The sequence below is a fragment of the Lagopus muta genome, chromosome 1 (assembly GCF_023343835.1).
Source record: "Lagopus muta isolate bLagMut1 chromosome 1, bLagMut1 primary, whole genome shotgun sequence".
Lineage (NCBI taxonomy): Eukaryota > Metazoa > Chordata > Aves > Galliformes > Phasianidae > Lagopus > Lagopus muta.
This window is the reverse complement of record NC_064433.1, coordinates 190,228,435-190,247,776: the sequence shown is the minus strand read 5'-3', so window position 1 is coordinate 190,247,776 and position 19,342 is coordinate 190,228,435. Positions and strand designations below refer to the sequence as shown.

The 19,342-nt window shown below is 39.0% G+C and overlaps 1 protein-coding gene across 1 annotated transcript in view; it reads right to left on the bottom strand.

Moving 5' to 3' along the window:
* TENM4 (teneurin transmembrane protein 4) overlaps nt 1-19,342 on the bottom strand; it is a 1,593,907-nt gene that overhangs the window by 458,359 nt on the left and 1,116,206 nt on the right. The gene's annotated exons all lie outside the window — the stretch shown is intronic.

Here is a 19,342-nt window from a genome sequence, read left to right as displayed (position 1 = left end):
AAAGCACCTTACTTTTCTACCTCATGGGGCTTTACTTGCTTTTACCATCACCATTAATCATAATCATATGTCAAGGTACACATGGGTGCTTAAATTATCAATGTATATGAGGATGCAGCCCTATGCAGTTGCATCTGAAGACAAACTATCATTGATTTATCAAAGAGCTCAATAGCATTACAAGGACAAAAGTAGACCACTTGTCTTACCACCACATTGTCAAGGGGTTTACTATGGACTATTCTTCTTTTGCTGCAGAGGGGTAAATCTCACACTAACACTGTAAGCCCAAATAATTCTGAAATTACTCTGCGTTCACAGTAGAACAAATCTAACCACACCTGTCATACAGACATGTACCTCATTCTGCCAGAGTTTCAAGAATTTACAGAGATGAGCAGAAAAAGAAGCAATTAAAAGTTAGGCAGGCCTCCTGCAGTGCTTGGAATCAATCAGCTTGGTTGTTTAGAGAAAGAAATGCCTAACTGTCCAGCATGTCTGAGCCAAAGACAGCACAGATAAAACCAACAGCCACACATAATTTCCTTTGTTTGCCTTAAACATTGAGTAACACTTTATCTCTGATTTTAAGGTCTTGTGAACAATTAATAAGGAAAGTTACATTTTTTAGGGCTTATATTTTAAAGAAGAGTCAGATGGACTCTGTCCTCCCTTTATAATGAAAATGAAGATTTAACTTTCCTGTCTGGTGTAGCCACTAAGAGTAAAGAATTCAATCTAAAACATCACACAAATGCATGGAAGTGTACACCATCACAAAGTCAACCTTTCAAACATCACAGATGCAGTGATACTGAGAAAAACACCCACATTTCTATGTCTGGGAAGAGAGTTATATCACAACTTTTGGAATATACCTGGTCCAAAATCTAATTTCAAATACTGGAAGACAAGACTGTATGCTAAGCAACAGTTCATATTGTCATTTAATCAATTTTCTAGTCATTTTACCTTATGAAGATCTCCCTTCCCTTGTATGGATCACTTTCTGCTTATTTACATCTAAAGCACTTTGATACCCTTTGTTTACTTACAGCCTGAATGTAAGAGATGTACATAACAGTATTAATAACTGAGTCACAGCAATAGGTAAATAAGGCTCTTCACATTCATTTCAAGCTTGATAAAATACCATTTCTTGTAAAATGTGTTTTCATTTAATCTCTTCCTCCTCTAGTCTGATCTGCAGCATGTCCTTCCATTGCAAATATTCTGTTTCAGTCGTAGTTTTCTTGGTACTGGCCATGTGAGCAGCCCTCTGTGAGCTGCAGATCTGAGAGCTGCAGGATGCAGGGCAGATCACAGTGGAAAACTTCACCTATTAGAAGCTAACGAAAAGCTTTAGAAAGAATAACAAGAATAAAAAAGGATTATTTGGAAAACCCTAATCATGATGAAAGTGGCCAGTGTTTTTTGATTGGAATGATAATCATGTTGGGATTACCTTGTAAATGCTCCCTATCTAAGATTAAAGTGCAATCACTTTACATGCTACAAGTATGATAGGTTACTGATTGTGCATCTTTATCTTCTGGATCAGTGAATAATTGGTTCAAGCTCTGGCAGGAATTCATTCATCCTTAACATCTGAATGAGTAAGAGATGAAAAACAGAAGATTTCCTACAGAATGCGTCTTCTTCCAGATCTCTTATAAACTACATTTTTTCAAAGTTTCATTGTTCATTTTCATCCTGCTGCGATCCACAGAAGATCATGAGGAACACAGCTTTCAGAAACCTTTGCTACATTCACAGCCACAAGTGTCACAAACCTAAGATATGTCAAAACAGTAGGGGTTCATTAAATGTGGTCACTGCAGTACCACTTTATTCACAGAAACGTGTAATGTGTTGGCTAATGAGGAACAATTTCCAAAGGTAAATATACAGAATAAGGCTTTATGATGACAAAGACTGTGTCAAACAGCACTCAGACATAGGGAGATGTCATCATCTTTGAGATAAGGGAACTATTTTAAATGCACAACACCATGGTGATTGGTTGATGGTTGCACTAGATGTCTTTTCCAACCTGAATAATTCTATGATTTTGTGATTTCAAAATCAAAAATAGTAGTATTACAAAGGAAGGCAGTCATCAGAAAAAAAAAAAAAAAAAAAAAAAAAAAAGAGAGAAAAATGGAATAACAAAAATAAATGCGTTGTCAATAGATTCAATGGCTCTGGATAGATTGATAGAGAATAAAAAGTTACCATTATTGACAGATAAACCTGGCTTTCCTTCTTTAAATCATAGAGAATATCATCCAGCTACATCATCCAGTTAGGTTTACAAAGACATTATTTTATTATTTTTTTCTTTACCCCTTTCATTTGTATTTATTTGCTGGCTATATTCATTTGCAATGCAGAGAGCTGTAAGCACATCTACATGGAAACAGTTAAACAAACACTCTTTTGCTAAAGATATATCTCAGATTCCACAGACAATATTCCTGCTCTTCCAATCTTATTAATTTGAGTGGTCAGTAGTCATTCTAGAAAGACATGACCTAGCAGCCAAGAAGGGAACACCAAAATAATTTTCATTACTCATCTGCCATTTGAATCCAAGAGCCTTGAATTTCTGGAACTTACTGCTGCAGGGAATCACATAAAACAGGAATCCAGAAGATTTGAAAAAGAATATTTTGTAACTGCTGGTAACTTCTGTTGAGTTTATAGAAAACTAGCTGTCTTTCTAAGTCTAAAATCTAAAAAAGTTTGAACTAGATCTTCAAGTACCTTTAAGTAGATTAAAAATCTTTGTTGCCATTCTGGGTTTTTAATCATTTCATTAGAATTCAGGCCATGTTTCCTCACCTATCAGTATAACATAGCTGTATTTGAACTGATAGAGACAATGAGTTTGTAGTTGCGTTAGTCATGACAACTGACTGGCTATGGTTTCCCCTGAAGCATCTTGTGCTTTTTTTTTGTTGGAAAATGGGGTACAGGTAAAAGGGGAACATTTTTTATTCTTCAGCCACCAACTTCAGTAGGATTTCGAGATCTGGCAATGAACTGTGAGCAGGTATGATACTGCTTTCTCTACGTAACTCAGCTCAGCTTTGGGCCAAAAAGTGTGAGTGTGTTGGCAAGGCTACAACTCTGAGCTAATATAATCTATTAATACAGTATCTATTAATACGGGTTTGACTACACACTATAAAGTCAACAACTTATCTTGGAAATACCAGCAATATTGGCTTGGAAATGCCATGGGAGCACACACCAGCCCACAATAAACAATAATGCAGAGAGAAGTACAATCATAGAATCATAGAAACTTCAGAGTTGAAAGGGACCTCTGAGGGCCATCTAGTCCCAGATCCTGGGACTGGTGCTGGGTCTGGTCTTGTTCAACATCTTCATCAGTGACCTTGATGAGGGGATAGTGGCCACCCTCAGCAAGTTTGCTGATGATACGAAGTTGGGAGGATTGGCTGACACGCCTGAAGGCTGTGCTGCCATTCAGCGAGACCTAGACAGGCTGGAGAGCTGGGCAGAAAAAAACCGGATGAGGTTTAACAAAAGCAAGTGTAGAGTCTTGCATCTGGGGAGGAATAATTGCATGCACCAGTACAGGTTGGGGGATGATCTGCTGGAGGGGAGCTCTGCGGAAAGGGACCTGGGTGTCCTGGTGGATGACAGGTTGGCCATGAGCCAGCAGTGTGCCCTTGTGGCCAAAAAGGCCAATGGCTTACTGGGGTGCATTAAAAAGGGATTGGCCAGCAGGTCAAAGGAGGTGATCCTCCCCCTCTACTCTGCCCTGGTGAGGCCTCATCTGGAGTACTGAGTCCAGTTCTGGGCTCCCCAGTACAAAAAAGACAGGGATCTCTTGGAAAGAGTTCAGCGGAGGGCCACAAAGATGGTGAGGGGCCTGGAGCATCTCTCCTATGAGGAAAGACTGAGTGAACTGGGTCTGTTCAGCCTTGAGAAAAGAAGACTGAGAGGGGACCTGATCCAGGTCTATAAATATCTAAGGTGTGGGGGGCAGAATGGCGAGGCTGGACTCTTTTCAGTGGTGAGTGGAGACAGGACAAGGGGAAACGGCTGGAAACTGGAGCATAGGAAGTTCTGCACAAATGTGTGCAAGAACTTCTTTACAGTGAGGTGACGGAGCACTGGAGCAGGCTGCCCAGGGGGACTGTGGAGTCTCCTTCTCTGGAGATGTTCCAGACCTGCCTGGATGACGACCTGTGCGACCTGCCATAGGGAACCTGCTTTGGCAGGGGGGTTGGACTCGATGATCTCTGGAGGTCCCTTCCAACCCCTACAATTCTGTGATTCTGTGTGATTCTGTGATCCTCCTCAACCATCAGTAAAATGTGCATCACAGCATACAGAGGCTTTATACTACTCAAATAGCAGTAAAGGAGGCATCTCTTCTATAAACAATAGCAGGAGGAATATGATAACATGCCAAGATGGGTAACCATCCCTTGGGAAATGAAAGTCCAATTATGGTTGTCCAAAATACCTTCAGATACCCAAGGAAAGCCATTAGGAGAAGAGCAAAAGCGAAGAGGATCTTTCGGATTCACAGCCTAAGTGAATATAGTCATAGCTATCCACTCTCTGTGGGGTTTAAATGGGCTGCTATATTGCAGCATGTCCAACTGGCTTGACTCTGAGTATCAAGCATGTGTGCTGGCTGCAGGGCACATAGATTTCATTGCAGGATTTTTATCCGTGTGGTTGGAAGGCTGTTTGTATGCATGTTTCAAGCAGCCTCAAATTTTTCCAAACTCAGACAGTAAATCAGACACAGATACAATTTCAAGCCTGAGAAGAGTTAAGGGTCATTTTTTTTGGCTTTTTATTTTTTTGGCTGCCAAGAGACAACAAAAAAGATGTAATCTGAACTGGAATGTATCTGTGTAACAGCTCCCAGTGCTTTTTCTTTACTAACTGGACAATGACCCTTGAAGCCAGTATTTTGTATTTAGAAAAGCACAGAAAATGGCCTGCATAATGCTGCGAAGAGTTGGGAAATTACAGATTGTTATCAATAATTAGTATGATTTTTGCCATTTACTTAGCAAAAAGACAGAAAGAGGCTGGGTCAGTGGCAGTGGTTCAGGCTTGTCACTTTTCATCAGCTTAAGTGCTGAGAGCAGATGTGAATCAGGTTACAGCTAAAAGCTTTATACACCAGTATTCACAGCCAAGAGTGCATCAGCCGTGAGCATTTGGTTAACTTTTATATGTTATAATTTCTAAAAGAGGAAGGTTCTTGATAACTAAGAATCCATTTGAGGTAATGAGAGCTCACTTGCAGCTAACAGGCTCAACTTCGTTAAGCAGTGAATGCAAATAACTTGAGTCTTACTGCAAGCTACACTGAGAACTCAGCAACACCAAAATCAACAGCATCTACAGATCACTGCAAACTTCAGCATCACTCAGTTTGTATGAGCATTTTCAACCTGTTCTAAGCAGAGAAGTATATTTGTTGGTATTAATACCCTATAGATAACAATCTAATACATATAACACTCAGAAAAATTGTATATACTTGGGGTAGCAAGCCTACACTGCAGAACAGTTCCTCACTTCTCTTTCCAAGCTGGCCCTTATAAATTTCCTGTCTCCATCTAACTGCTCAGTTAGCTGAAAACAGCAATCATATTAACAAGATAAAGCCTTTTTGTGGCTTCTGGGATGTAAGCACCCATTTTGCATTTGGAAGTGTTTGGAGACCAGCTGTGTGAACGTCCATCTCCCTACTTGTCTGAGCAAAAGAACTCAATATCCTTTATTGAAGTCTTCTGTGTCATTCCCTTCAGTTTCTTGCACTGTACTGGGGTGGCAGCCACTACTAAAAGCCTTCTGAGTTTTAATTAATTAGGTGACCTAATTTTCTAGCAGTGTTGTGGCATGGGAAGTTGTGGATACATATATCATGAGTCCAACACAACAATTATAAACTTTTTGTCAACAAGTTAAACATCAAGATTTCAGCTAAGTAACTCATCTGAAACACCTCTCTGAAAAAAATGTCACCACATTTTAAGGTGGTTCAAGACAAGTGAGGTGAATTTTGGCTTTGATCTGGGGAAGATGTAATGAGAATGAGTGAGCCCAGAAGGCACTTATTTGCTGGCTGGTAGAACCTTCCTCCACAGAAACCATCTGATCTCTGTATAAACTTGCAGAAGGATTTGGAACAAATAAGACTTTTTTTTTTCTTTGTAAAACAATATGCACTCTATATTAGCAGCTACATTTTAGAAACTTCCTGACTGCAACTGTCAAGCAATAAATGCAAATAACAACATTACACTGGTTTAAAAGTAACAGCTTTCTGAAAGCTTCTTGTCTCTATAGTTCCTGTGTTTCTTGTCTTTTAGTAACTCTACACCACCATAGGAAGAATGTCAGTTGTCTTCCTCTGCAAACCTAGGTTTAATGATGTAGTGAACATATGCACTGCAGAAGAACAGACAGTAAGGTTTTTTTCCTTAACATAATAAGTTGTAGGTAGGGCTTGACACTATGAGTAAAAAACATATGAGAAACAGACAGATTTTAAGAAACAGTCTAGTGGATCTTATTTCCATTCTCAGCCTTCTTTCCCCACTGTCTTCAAACCTAGATGATGATGAAGACATATATATGCATACAAATGCAAATAAATGAAACAAAATATGTTGGCTGTTGGACTAGATGATCTGAGTGGTCTTTTCCAATCTTAATGATTCTATGAAAATAGCAGTGTCTATTGTAAACTGCTAAATGGCAATTGTCATCAATGATGAAAGCCTGGTGCAAGTAATAGCTGAACCAGTCCCAGTTGGTACTCTAATCATGTTGACAAATCTACTATTGTGACAGAGAAGCCTGGTGCATCTCAGACAATCTGAATACGGATATTAGGAAAAAGTTTTTTATGATAAGAGTGTTGAGACACTGGAACAGGTTCCTTAGAGAGGTGGCAGTGACCCATTCCTGGAGACATACAAGATCAGGCTGGATGAGACTCCAAGCACTTGATGGGGCTGTGAGTGTCCCTGTTCACTGCAGGGGAGTTGGACTAGATGTCCTTTAAAATCCCTTCCAACTCAAATGATTCTATGATTAAATAACAAAGGGTTAATAGAATCCAAGTCTACTTTTCAGATAAGCCTGCAACCTAGATGAATGTTAAAAATCCTGGGTCCCCAAGATTCTGGTGGTAGACTGACCACCAGGTGAAGTCAGAAAAAGTAATTGTGCTATCATGAACTATAAATCATTATATTTTTCTTCTGAAATATGTAGCTTTTGTTGTTTCAGCTCTGGTAGAACAAAGATGGGGTTAAGGTCCAGATACATTCACCTGAAATTAGACCTCCACATGAGAGGCAGGTGTCTATTGTACTTCAATTACAGTCAGAGGAGACCTAATCAGCACAGTCAGTGGAGTCTAGAAAGCCATTTGGCTGGTCAAATGCAGGTGTCTACTTCAGGGTCAGAGAAATAACTCTCCAGACTCCATTACCTGCATTGAGTAGATGAAGTTTAAAAGGAGTTTTGCCAACCAACTCACATATTGATGCACAAGATGCTAAAATCATGTGATTGTACATGCAGATGTATCCCACCCAATACTCACTTGCATATTCTGATGTGACAGTTCCTAGGTCATCTACATGCATGTGGGTACTGCAATGAGTCAGCTAAGGCAGAGCAATCCTGAAGCGTTTACCATCTACCTAAAGCAGAATTCTTGCTGTGATATTGCAAGCACCTCTGCCAATATTATGAGGCAGTCAAAAACTACACACTGCCTTGATTGCTGTGCAACTGCAGGTTTTCAGGAAGATAATAAACAACGCTTTTTTTTCCCCCAAACTGAAGCACATTTCCTCCATTTCTACATCTCCCTCATTCTGATAAAGCTTGCTCTCTACTTCAAACTCATCTTCCAGCTTTTCACACTTTAATGAAATTCCTCCCATGCATACTTAGAAATACATGGATCTGAGATGGTAAACCAAGGCCACCGCAATTGAAAGTAGAATACTGAATTGTAAGTACCTCTCCAAAACTTGTAGGAAACATATAACACCATCAAAAAAGTCCACCTTACAACAATCAAAACTCTTCTTAATTTATGTTAAGGACCTTTTTATTTTCTTGCCTTTTTTTTCCCCCCCAGTGAAATCTGTTCATAAAGAACAAAAACCAGCAACTGCTGCCAAACAAACATTATTCAAAATAACATGCACTCACAGCTTTTCATCTTTCCTCACCTTGACTCAGAAGAATCTCAAGTGGGTGCATGCGATGTCCAGACAGACTGCGTGACCTCCTCTAGAACAGCACATCAGTAGGAAATGAATGGAAATTGTTTTTAGCCTTTATAAAAGCTTATTGCTATCCTTGAGAAAAGTGTGAGCAACATTATGCTAAGTGAAATTGTTTATTTTTGTAAAATGTCCAAGATAATGCATTTTGTCACAAAGGCAGTATTTTTATCGAAGATGAAAGACTAACTTGGGCCAAAACTGATAATCAGATTGACATTTAAAATCATGAGGTTTGTCGAACTGTTTGCAGCTATCAAACTGAAATAATGAACATCCACTCTACCTTGTTTTGATAGAAGGAGATCCTACAAGTACCCCCCATTACATAGGCTTGGGATAGATACAGTAACTGGTAGAGATAACATTGCAGGATCTCCTGCATCCAAACCTGCATTTGAATCACTAGGAAAAAAAAAAACCAACAACTTCCCCATCTCAACACTGTTTGTGTCCTTATCTCTTCCCTGTTTCATAAAGAAGGTGAAATACACCTCTTTAGAAATGAGAGAGTGCCCATTAAACCCTGCGAGGAGTGAAACAACAGCAATGACATTGTTAGTTCCAGCATTCAACTTGCAAAACCCAACTTTCCTCTCAGCATCAGTTCCATGTTGTTTTAACAACCTTGTTGATTTTCCACTGACATCAGTGTGTGCTGGAAGGATAAAAGAGCGTAAGTGATCGAAATCAGACCTCTTTTGTAGGATAACACCATACAGTATAAGATACTGCACCACATCTGTATGGCCAAGTAATTTTCCATCTGTCACAGGAGAGTCAAACCCAATCCTTTATATACCCTGAGGTTCTGTTATTTTGCCTCTCCAGAAACAAAAAATTGTTCAGTTCTTATTAACTGTCCTTTTTACGTAGAGGTTTCAATTAAACTGAGAGTAACGTTACATACACTCTTTATTTTGTGATATTAGCCCCCAATGATTAATAGACTGCTCATAATTTCTGAATTGCCGTCTGTGTTCTATTATGCTCTCGTCATTTGTTCTGGTTATGAAACCAAAACAAAACGTGTCTCACAGAGAGTGGTGGTGGCCATCTGGACCCCTGTGGGAGCTTTTTGGTAGATACAATGGCCAACCCAATCTGAAATCAATGACAAACCTAAATGATTGCATGAAGCCTACAGCTCCATGGACAGTGACATCCAAATTTTAGTACAATTTAACTCCCAAATGATATAATCCAGGTGTCTTTCTGCTCTATCAACTCGGTGTGTTTCTGAGATAGTGATTTTTTTTTTTTTTTTCTGCTGTTAAAAAAGACTGGAAAGAAAAGAACCTTACAGTTTTAGGAAAACTTGGTTTTCAAAACTATATCTGAGGAAGAAACAATAGTACACATATTGTGTAATTAACTTGTGGAACCTAATACTATGCTTTTATTGTTCTTATTTTATGCTTCCATTAGATAAATACCACAGAAATATCTTAACAACTGTGCTAAAAGTGTAACAGCTATGCTAAGTATCTTCTCTCAAATTTTATAGGATTAAAAAAAAACAGTAACAGTACTTATATTCAAAGTCTTGTCACCAAAAGAAAAAAATAATCCATTCCCTAACGGCATCAAGTTTGGAAATAATTCTTGCTGTGTCTGCTTTATAATCATCCACATTAAAAGAGTTAAAATTTCCAAAGAAATATTTAGTAATAATGCATATTCCCCCAATCACAGAATCACCAAGGTTGGAAAAGACCTACAAGATCATCTAGTCCAACCATCCACCTTTTACCAACAATTCTCACTAAACAATGTCCCAAAATGTGAAACACAATGGACTGAGCCTGACCTAGCAATTCCTGTCGCTTGGAAGAGGACTGTACAACTGAGAGTAAGGAAGAGGTACACAATAAGCTCAACAAATTGAAATAAGTACAGCTTTTCTCATCTCAGCACTTTCTGGGACAAATGAAAACCTACACAGAAAAGTACAAACAGTCCTAAATTTTCTGAATGAGAGCATGTACCTTTAGCTACAGCTGAGACCAGTGAAGCTAGATGAACAATTAATGGCAGGTAATTCTGCTGAGATCATATCTGCAACACCAGTGTGTCCAGTAGTCATCACCAAGGCTCTACAAAGCTATCATTACCTGTCATAGTTCATGATCACTGACGTTCACTGAATCTCTCCTTTTTTTCCTAACGAGACAAGAATTTTCTTTTGGGAAATGTGATAGTTTTTATATATGTATTTGTAACAGTTAAGTTCCACCTGCCAAAAAACCTCCATTTGCACAACTTTTTTGAAGTTAATTTGAAATCACACTTGTCAGCCAACTCAGATGTTGGCTCTGATAAGACAGGTGCTCTGAATGCAATACTTAATCACCTAATTCATAATAGCTAATATCGAGATTCAAAAACAGATAAAGCTGTTTCAGTGAGAAAAAATGCAGAAAATAAACAGCCTGATTCATGTTGTTTTACTAAATCATATTACAAGCTAATTCTGACCCAGTGATGGCTAAGACAAACTTTTGCTCAACATGAATATCTCTCATCACGTATAAATAGTTATTTATTTAAAAAAATATTATTTATATTAAAAATAAATAAATAAATAGAGCTGCTGTTTAGCAGGATCTTATGAGATTCAGATGCAAATCCTGCAGCTGTATGGTATTGTATGTCTTAAAATGGCAGGTGTGCTTCCTGTCTGATCTTCAGAAAATCATGTCTGAAAAGCTAAGGAACACTTTGTACCAATGTGATTACTTTTACTCCAGTTTGTTGTTTCCAAGTATATTATGGTGTTGTCACCATCTCCTGATGCAGTTCTGTGAAGTGACTGCAAAACCAAGACCTAGACTTACACTTCTGTTTGGAAATAGATGAAGAGATGCTCACTGTACAATGACCAATGATTTTCAGGTGGAATTGACTGTGCTGGGTGCCTTTGACAATGGTGATCCACGAAGGCTCTTAAATGATGTAGTCTAAAACCTGTCTGTGGGGTTATTTCTGAGGAGAAACTTTCATCTTAGTCTTAACTGTTTAAACCAGCTGCCTTGCAGGTTAACTCACATGTATTTGTCTCTTGTTTTGTGAAGGATATGATAAGGTTGGGTATTCTGGAGTAAGGCAGAATATAAATGGGGGCCTGATTTCATTTGTAGGTTGAATATCCAGGAAGTGAGAGAAAAAAAAAATAGTGCGAACTAAGCATATATGATTACCATTTTTAAAATGTTTAAATAGACAGATAATAAGCCCTTTCTGGGATGTGACACTTCCAAATATCAAATAATAATAAACAACATAAAATTCAGATGAGAAGAAAAAAGGTATCTTGATATAACACCAATATAATGGGGTCAAAATGCTTCTGAATTTCAGAACAGTCCAATGATGCTCATAGCAATATTTTGTAATGGACTGCATATCTTCTGCATGTCTGGCAGAAACAGATACACAGGAAATGCTATAAAGAAGTTCACACATCATCTGGTGGAATAAGCATCCAGACTTTTTATTTCTGATATTTTAAGTTTTGGACCATCTCAATTAAAATCGGTTAGAAGTCAATTTCACAGCTGTTGGTTTTTAAGATCTCACAAAAATGATAATTCTCTGCTAGGCAATAATGTACTTCAGTGCAGCCGTCCCCAGGATAAAGATGAGGCATTTCAAATGTCTGTCTCTTTCCTTCTCCTTGTCCTCCCCACAGCTCTCACATCAACCTCTCTGTAAGCCAAGGCTAGGAAAGAACAATGATCCTTCTCACACACTGTGGGGAGGAAGAAGTTTACAGAGCTGTTCATTTAATCTACAGCCACATCTCCCTGACATTACTCCCTGGGTCTAACATGAATGGGAGCTGCCTTTACCTTGTCCACTGAGATCTGAACACTCCTAATGCTTAACGTTGCATACATTCAATATCAACAGTAAGGAATTCCCAAAGGAAGACAAACCCGAGTGCAAGTCATTCCAAGACTAAAGCCTGACAGTTTTTTAATACAAAATCTCCTTTGCCTTGCTCAGAATATTTGGATTATATTTACATTTTGAAAACTATCCTAACCATTCTCCTGAAGGATTATAACAAGATCGGTCCTTTGGTGAAAGTTGTTTTTCATGTGAAGGCCAGAAAAATTGTTCTGGAAACCTTAGACCCATTTTCAAGTGGGTAGTTAAACAGTCCCTTCCCAACATGGGTTGGCCTTCAGTGCAAGTTTGGTTGTCAGTACATGTCTATTTAATAGTTTGTATGTTGCTTCTTTCATGTTTATTTAGCTTGTGTTTGACTGCGTGGAATTGGAAATACACTGAGTAATGGCCATTAACTGAAGTTATATGTACTTGGATTGCTCAAATAGGAGAGTGACAGGGTAGAGGATTACACAGCCATGGATTCCCAGCCAAGGGCTGAAATAGGCTAACATGAGGTTCTGCAGTGTCATGCAGAACACCTCTGAAAAACAGCCATTTATGGCTGCAATAGGGCTTTGTTTGTGTCTATGAGAAATGTGGAATTTTTGCTCAGATCTAGTGAAAATCTTTTTTTTTTCCTTTTTTTTTTTTTTTCCCCCAAAGCAAATCTGTGCACAGCATTGCAAAACTCGAGAACAAAATCACTTAGCCCATCCAATATATAACTGGCTTCTGGTAAATCTCAAGCTTATATTTTCTCTGGGGCAAAATTCACTATATTTTATAGTAAGTAGCAAAATAATGCCTTGATCTCAGTTAGATACTGATGATATATGAATGCTCATCTTTAATAAACATGGTCTTCAGAGGCCTAACCAATAGTCTATATGAAAGAGAATCTGGATTGAGCTCATTTCTTATAAAGATATGTTTCCAGCACCAAATCTAAATGTTATCCAGTTCACTCTTCCTCTCCTAAAAACCGTGATTTCAACAGCAATGAATTATCACAGCTCCCACGCTGCCAGTAGGATTATACATGCAAGAAACTAACTCATAATATTTGAAGCACATCCCCTTTCTTGAACATTATTTCCATTTATTTTCCTCAACGATAGGCTTCCATTAATTTTTATGTATGTTATTAAAATAGATCATAAGCCATCTGACTTCAACTTTACTCTCCGTTACCTAAGCTTGACAAGGTTATGTTTGAAGCAGTCTACAGCTGTAATTAGTGTGCTCCCAGTAATCCACCCGACACTGAGATAGCCTTTGTTTTATTACATACAGCATTCTGCACATCAGAGTAATTTGATGCAAATTACCAATTACTCTATCCCAGTGTATCACTTGCAAAGTACTTTTGGGTGGTGAGATATGAATGGTACTACAGAAACATTTCTCATTCATTCCTGATGTGGATGAACATGACTCAACTGTAGACCACTGCTAAATTAAAAAAAAAAAAAAAAAAAAAGCAGTTTCAAAGAGTCAAACATCTGCCCAATTCCAAAGGGCATCATCAGAGCACTTAAACAAAAACACAGCAGGGAATTTAATCATGAGAAAACTGAAGCAAAAGAAGATTTTGTATGGGCACAGCTAGTTTTGGTTCTTTCAGGGCAAAAATAAAGGGGTCAGAGAGATCAAGAGGTCACCCATTCACGGGTTAAAAAAAAAAAAAAAAAAAAAAGAAAGAAAGAACAAAAAAGGACTTTTCTATAGTCTACTATGCAGTGTTAGGAAATGTCCAGATCAGGGTTTCCCCACCCTGTATTCTACCCACCTTGAAGAATAAAGAAAACAAAATCCTTGGGCTTCAGCCTCCCAGCCGGCTTTTATCATAATCCATATTATTCGCAAAATAGACTGGAGGTGACTTATGTGGTGACCTCTCACCACAATTCAAAACGAGTCTTAATGAACTAGGGTAATTCATTCCTCCGGCAGAGCTTATGAGATAAGGCAAGACCGCACTGGTGGGCTCAGCAGACTGAAATGTTAATCTTTTGTAGTCCCTGCTCTGGAGGACCCCCAGGTCAAATCCCGGTGCTGCTGAGAAGTAGCAGCGCCTTTGTTTGGAGCTGGAGAAGCATGGTTCTTGATTTCAGTGTTACCATTCACTCTGCAGAATAGAGTGCGTGTGTGTAAGTAAAAACAGGCCGTAAAGTTATTTATAACCATACAAGAGAACTATCTGTTGAAAGGTAGAGAACAAAGGCTTTTAAAAAAAAAAAGGGAGAGGATTTAAGGAGACTGGAATAAAAAATGACAATAATGCTGTAATCCCAAGCTGCATTGGTAGTCATTGTTCTCCTCTCCGGGTCATTAAAAATCCACCGTCCCGCTGCTTCAAGGTTTAACTGGAGAGAAACACCAAGTGGAATGGCTTTGATTATTCATTACAAAATAGGAATGCATTTGCCCTCATCCTCCTGTTGCAGCAGCAATGTATGGTTTACCTTAACAAATGTAATGGCATGTAAACATCTCTCATTTTCTCCCTTCCCCACTCCTAGTCATGCCAGATGCCTCTCTATTCCAGTGCACATGAAAATCACTGGTATTCTTCATTCAGCATCAGTAAAAAGAAGCATTCAGAAAGCAAGAATGTGTTTACAGTTGCAATGGAAAAGTAATGAGAGAAGAGTTGAACTGAAGATCCTGGATTCGGAGCTCCTTCCCTAATCTTCCTGCATTTTACCTTTCTTTCTCCTGACTCTGGCAGTCTTGTCAGGCAGACTTACTGGAAAAGGAGAATGGATGTAAGGTAAAAAAAATTGAAAGTCTGATTGAAAAGCTTGCCATTCTCTGTCTCTCTTTCAAGAAGATATCAAAATGAATGTACACAAGACAAAGCGCCTCCTAACACAGTAGCAGCAGACAACAGATTACTGGATAATGATGTTTGGGTGGGGAAGACAGCTGGAAATGACTTACAGTCATCTTGACAGCAGCGAGTCCATCATGAACATAGGATCAAAGAATTACAAAATCATAGAATGGTTTATGTTGTAAGGGGCCTTAAAGATCACCCAGTTCCAAACTCCCTGCCATGGGGTGGTTGTCCCCCATCAGATCAGGCTGCCCAGAGTCCCATCCAACCTGGCCCTGAACATTTCTAGGGATGGAACACCCACAACTTCTGAACGTGTGGCAGCAGTGGTAATGGGAGGACGGTTGGACTAGCTGATCTTGCAGGTTATTTCCAACCTTGTGATTCCATGATTCTATGATTCTCTGGGCAGTCTGAGCCAGGACCTCATTGATCTCTGAGTAAATAAAATTTTGTCTAAAATGTAACCTAAATTTTCTCTCTTTTAGTTTAAAGCCATTCCCTTTTGTTCTATTACTATGAGACTATGGATCAAATCAGTCTCCCTCCTGTTTATAAGCTCCTTTCAAGTTTTGGAAGGCTGCAGTGAGATCTTCCTGCAGCCTTCTCTTCTCCGGGCTGAACAAGTCCATCTGCCTCTACCCAGCTTAATAGGAGAGGTGATCCAACCCTTATACACCTTTGTGGCCCTCCTCTAGACCCACTTCACAGCCTGTTGTACTATTTGAGTGGATGTCACAGAGAACACCAAGACCAATTTTCTTCTCCTAAGTACTTTTTTTCTATTCAATTTGATTTCTGCAAAGGGGAAAAGAGAGACAGCTTTTCTTTTCTAGGATTCCAGAATGGGATTTGGGCAGGGATAATTGCCACGTCATACCATACAGTGCACAGGGTCCATACTCTCAATAGAAACCTCAGTGAATAACCATCTCTCACATAAATGCCCATGTTGGGGAAAAAGGGCAGAGTAATTAAGGACCATGACAGAGGCCAAAGGGAAGTTTTCTCCCCCCCCCCAAAAAAACATCTCATCAAATTTAATGTCAGTCATCTAAAGCCAATATATCCCAAAGACTCCTTGTTCCCTTGCACACATCTGTAAGAGCTGTGTGCACCAGCAGCAAGTACGGTCAAAAAGTTTATAATCTCTTTTTTTTTTTTTTCCATCCTACTATAATTTCTGTTTGCATTCAGCTGCACAGTGTGCATACTACTCAAGCCTGGTTCTAAAACCATTGGATGAATGGAAACAGAAGTGGAAATTGCATTTGAGTACATGTATTAAAGAGGTTCCCGTCTTTACTTCAGGAGATTTAGTGGCTAGATTTTGTGCAGCAACAAGAAGGCATGGTTTCAACAAGTTGATGATCATTTTCTTTTGCAGCCAAAAGTCTGAAGAATATTTCCACTGTGAGAGCAACTCATCTCAATGAAAACTAGTTATAGTTTGAAGACTGCTGCTGCTCCAACAGCTGAATTCCTATAAAATTATAGGGAAATATTTTTCCTCTTCTCTTTTATTACCTTACTTAAATTGGATCAGTAATGACTATTATTTTTAAAAAAGAGGGAGAAAGAAAGAGAGAGAGACAAAGAGAGAAGGGAAAAAAAGAGAATATATGCTGCAGAGTAATATACTTGGAGAGCTCAAATAAAATATATGTTATCTCAGGAAAATACTGTATAATTATATACATTCCTTTATTTCCTGCAAGTTCGTATAATGCAATCCACTAAACCAAAAGGCCAGACCACTGAGCTACCTAGATCCCTTGCAGTCTACTTAGCCAAGGGTGAAATTAATTGAAATTCAATGGTGAAATGCTGATTTATAGTGGAGGATCTCTCAGAGTACCATAAATGTCGCTTTTGCTTTTAAATGGATGAGTGGTTAGATTTAGATTAGAGAATTTATATAAACACAAAAAGATAAACTGTTTCCATAGCCTTTTCTCAGATCATAAAAATAATCACATGCAGGGTTAGCTTTCTAAAAAGAACAGTCTACAGAAGGAAAAATAAAGGAGCATCTTAACCCACTGTCACCACGTTCTAAATTGCTGCCACAATAAGTTCACTTCAGAGTGAAGCCGGTCTTCCTTTTGGTTCATTTGATGACATTGCTTGATGAGCAGCTTTACTCTTTGCAAATAAAGGCTCAGAAATCCTGAGTGAAAGCTTCAGAGCTGGATGGAGAAGACAATCGTTCATCTGCTCTGCAATCACAAAATCTGTGTTCATGTGGCTTCCTTGCAAAGAACTACATTGAAACCCAGGATGTGAGAATGGCTGTTTGCTCTCAGCACAAGCATCTGAACCTGGGCCCCCAGAAGTATTTAACCAGAAATTTGCCTTGAGGGTCTTCTTGCCATTTGTCTTTTCTGCTTTCCTCTGTCTCCAGAAGGGATTCCTTTTGATAAATGTTTTCTATCTGTCACAATTCCCCTTAAGGTGAACCTTTATGCCCTTTCAACAACATTGTGACTAGAGATCCAAAAGCAGAATAAATGAAAGAGGAGGGAAAACACCTCCGGCAGGAAGTGTTGGGTGTCCGGGAGAGGAAACCTGGGTCTCATTCATTGATCAGTTGTTGAAAACACATTCCTGGCTAATACATGAAGGGAAGCGTCAGAGTGTTTCCAGTCTTGGCAGAGATGCTTTTGTGATATGAACAGCAGGCATCTTCAGTTGCCAGGTAGTTGTGTGAGCTTAGTCCTCACACCAAACTTAGTTGGAACTTCTGTTCCAACCCCAAAAGTGGTATCTTTGCGTGTATGCCCACCCAACTGCTCTCTCATGCTCAAGAACCATGGTGGGAAACACTACACATGGCAGTAGGGTAGTGTTAGATGTGGGAGGCCTGAACCACAGGGATCATGACGTAAGGTCAGGTCAAAGCATTGCTGGCAAAGTTGTAATTAGAAGAAAAGCTTTGAGCATTAAATCTGTTCTGCTCTTCACAGCTAAGGTTGATTCTCTTTCAAAAACAAAAACAAAAAACAAACAAACAAAAACAACACAACCAAACAACAACAAAAAAGTGCTATTTAGTTTTCCTTTACTGCAGACTGAAGAAAGGACAAGCAAAGCCAGCAGGACTTAGCCCAATGTGTTCAATGTGTCCAGCTGACTGTTCTCAGTAACAAAATTCTTTGATCTGCTATCAGTATTGTAGAGATCAGCTAAGAATGATACTCTAGAAGGTATACATTTCAAAAAGTGCCACTATTAAGTGAAACTGCATTTTCACTACAAAACTATAAGACTCTGAATGAAAGAGGTGAGTGTTTCTGCTTGATATTCTGTTCCCACACAGACTTATCATTAGCATTGGTGATTCACATTCCCAGACAGCATATGACCTAGAATGACTTGAAGCCTGTTGTATCACCATGTTCCTTAGAGACAAGATACCCAGTACTAAATGTTCCCTTCCTCCCTCAGGTTTCCCCCCACACACACATTTAGGAACCAGTGCAGTGTGCTCCCTTGCTCACTTAAATTGCCACTTAGAGGAAGACACTGTTAAACATGGTCACCTCTGGTGATCTGCCTGCTGCACAGTGATGAAGTCATCAGGGGGCCACTAGAAAAGCCAGCTAAAGAGGGTCAAGAAAGCTGTCCTCTACTTGGAAGCAGCATCTTAATAGTTTTCTAGAAACAGTAGGCCATCAAGTACCCAGACAATTTAATTTCACTTCTCAGCTGGAAAATAAGTACAGCAGTTGCTTTCATTCAGAAAAGAGAGGAAAAAATGAGAACTCATCTGCCCATTGATTCATTTATCTGTTTCCTGTGTTTACTTCCACATACTGTGAGATGACAACTTTCTGAAAGTTTTCTAAGACAATACACGGACACAATTTCCTCTAACACCAGTACATTCCCTGACACTCTTGTAAACTTCCAGGGTACTTGGTTTTCTCGTGATGCTATAGGAAATGCCTAGGTAATATTCAGAGATGATAGTCATTGCCTTACTGTAGTTCTGCTCTGCTTTGAATCATAGAATATCCCAAATTGGAAGGGAAGCATAAGAATCATTGAGTTCAACTCTACTGCTTCGCAATAGAAATTACATGTAGTTGGGCACCAATTTCTCTTCAATCTTTTGAAAATATCCTATAATTACATAGTTTTCAAACTCGGCATATGTTATAATAAAGTTAGAGCCTCTCATAACCTTGTATCATTTATTGGAGACATGGTCAGACACTGACAGCCATGCAGAATCAGTGTCATATATTCTGCAATGATTAGTTAAGCAAAAACTTGGCAACATCCAACT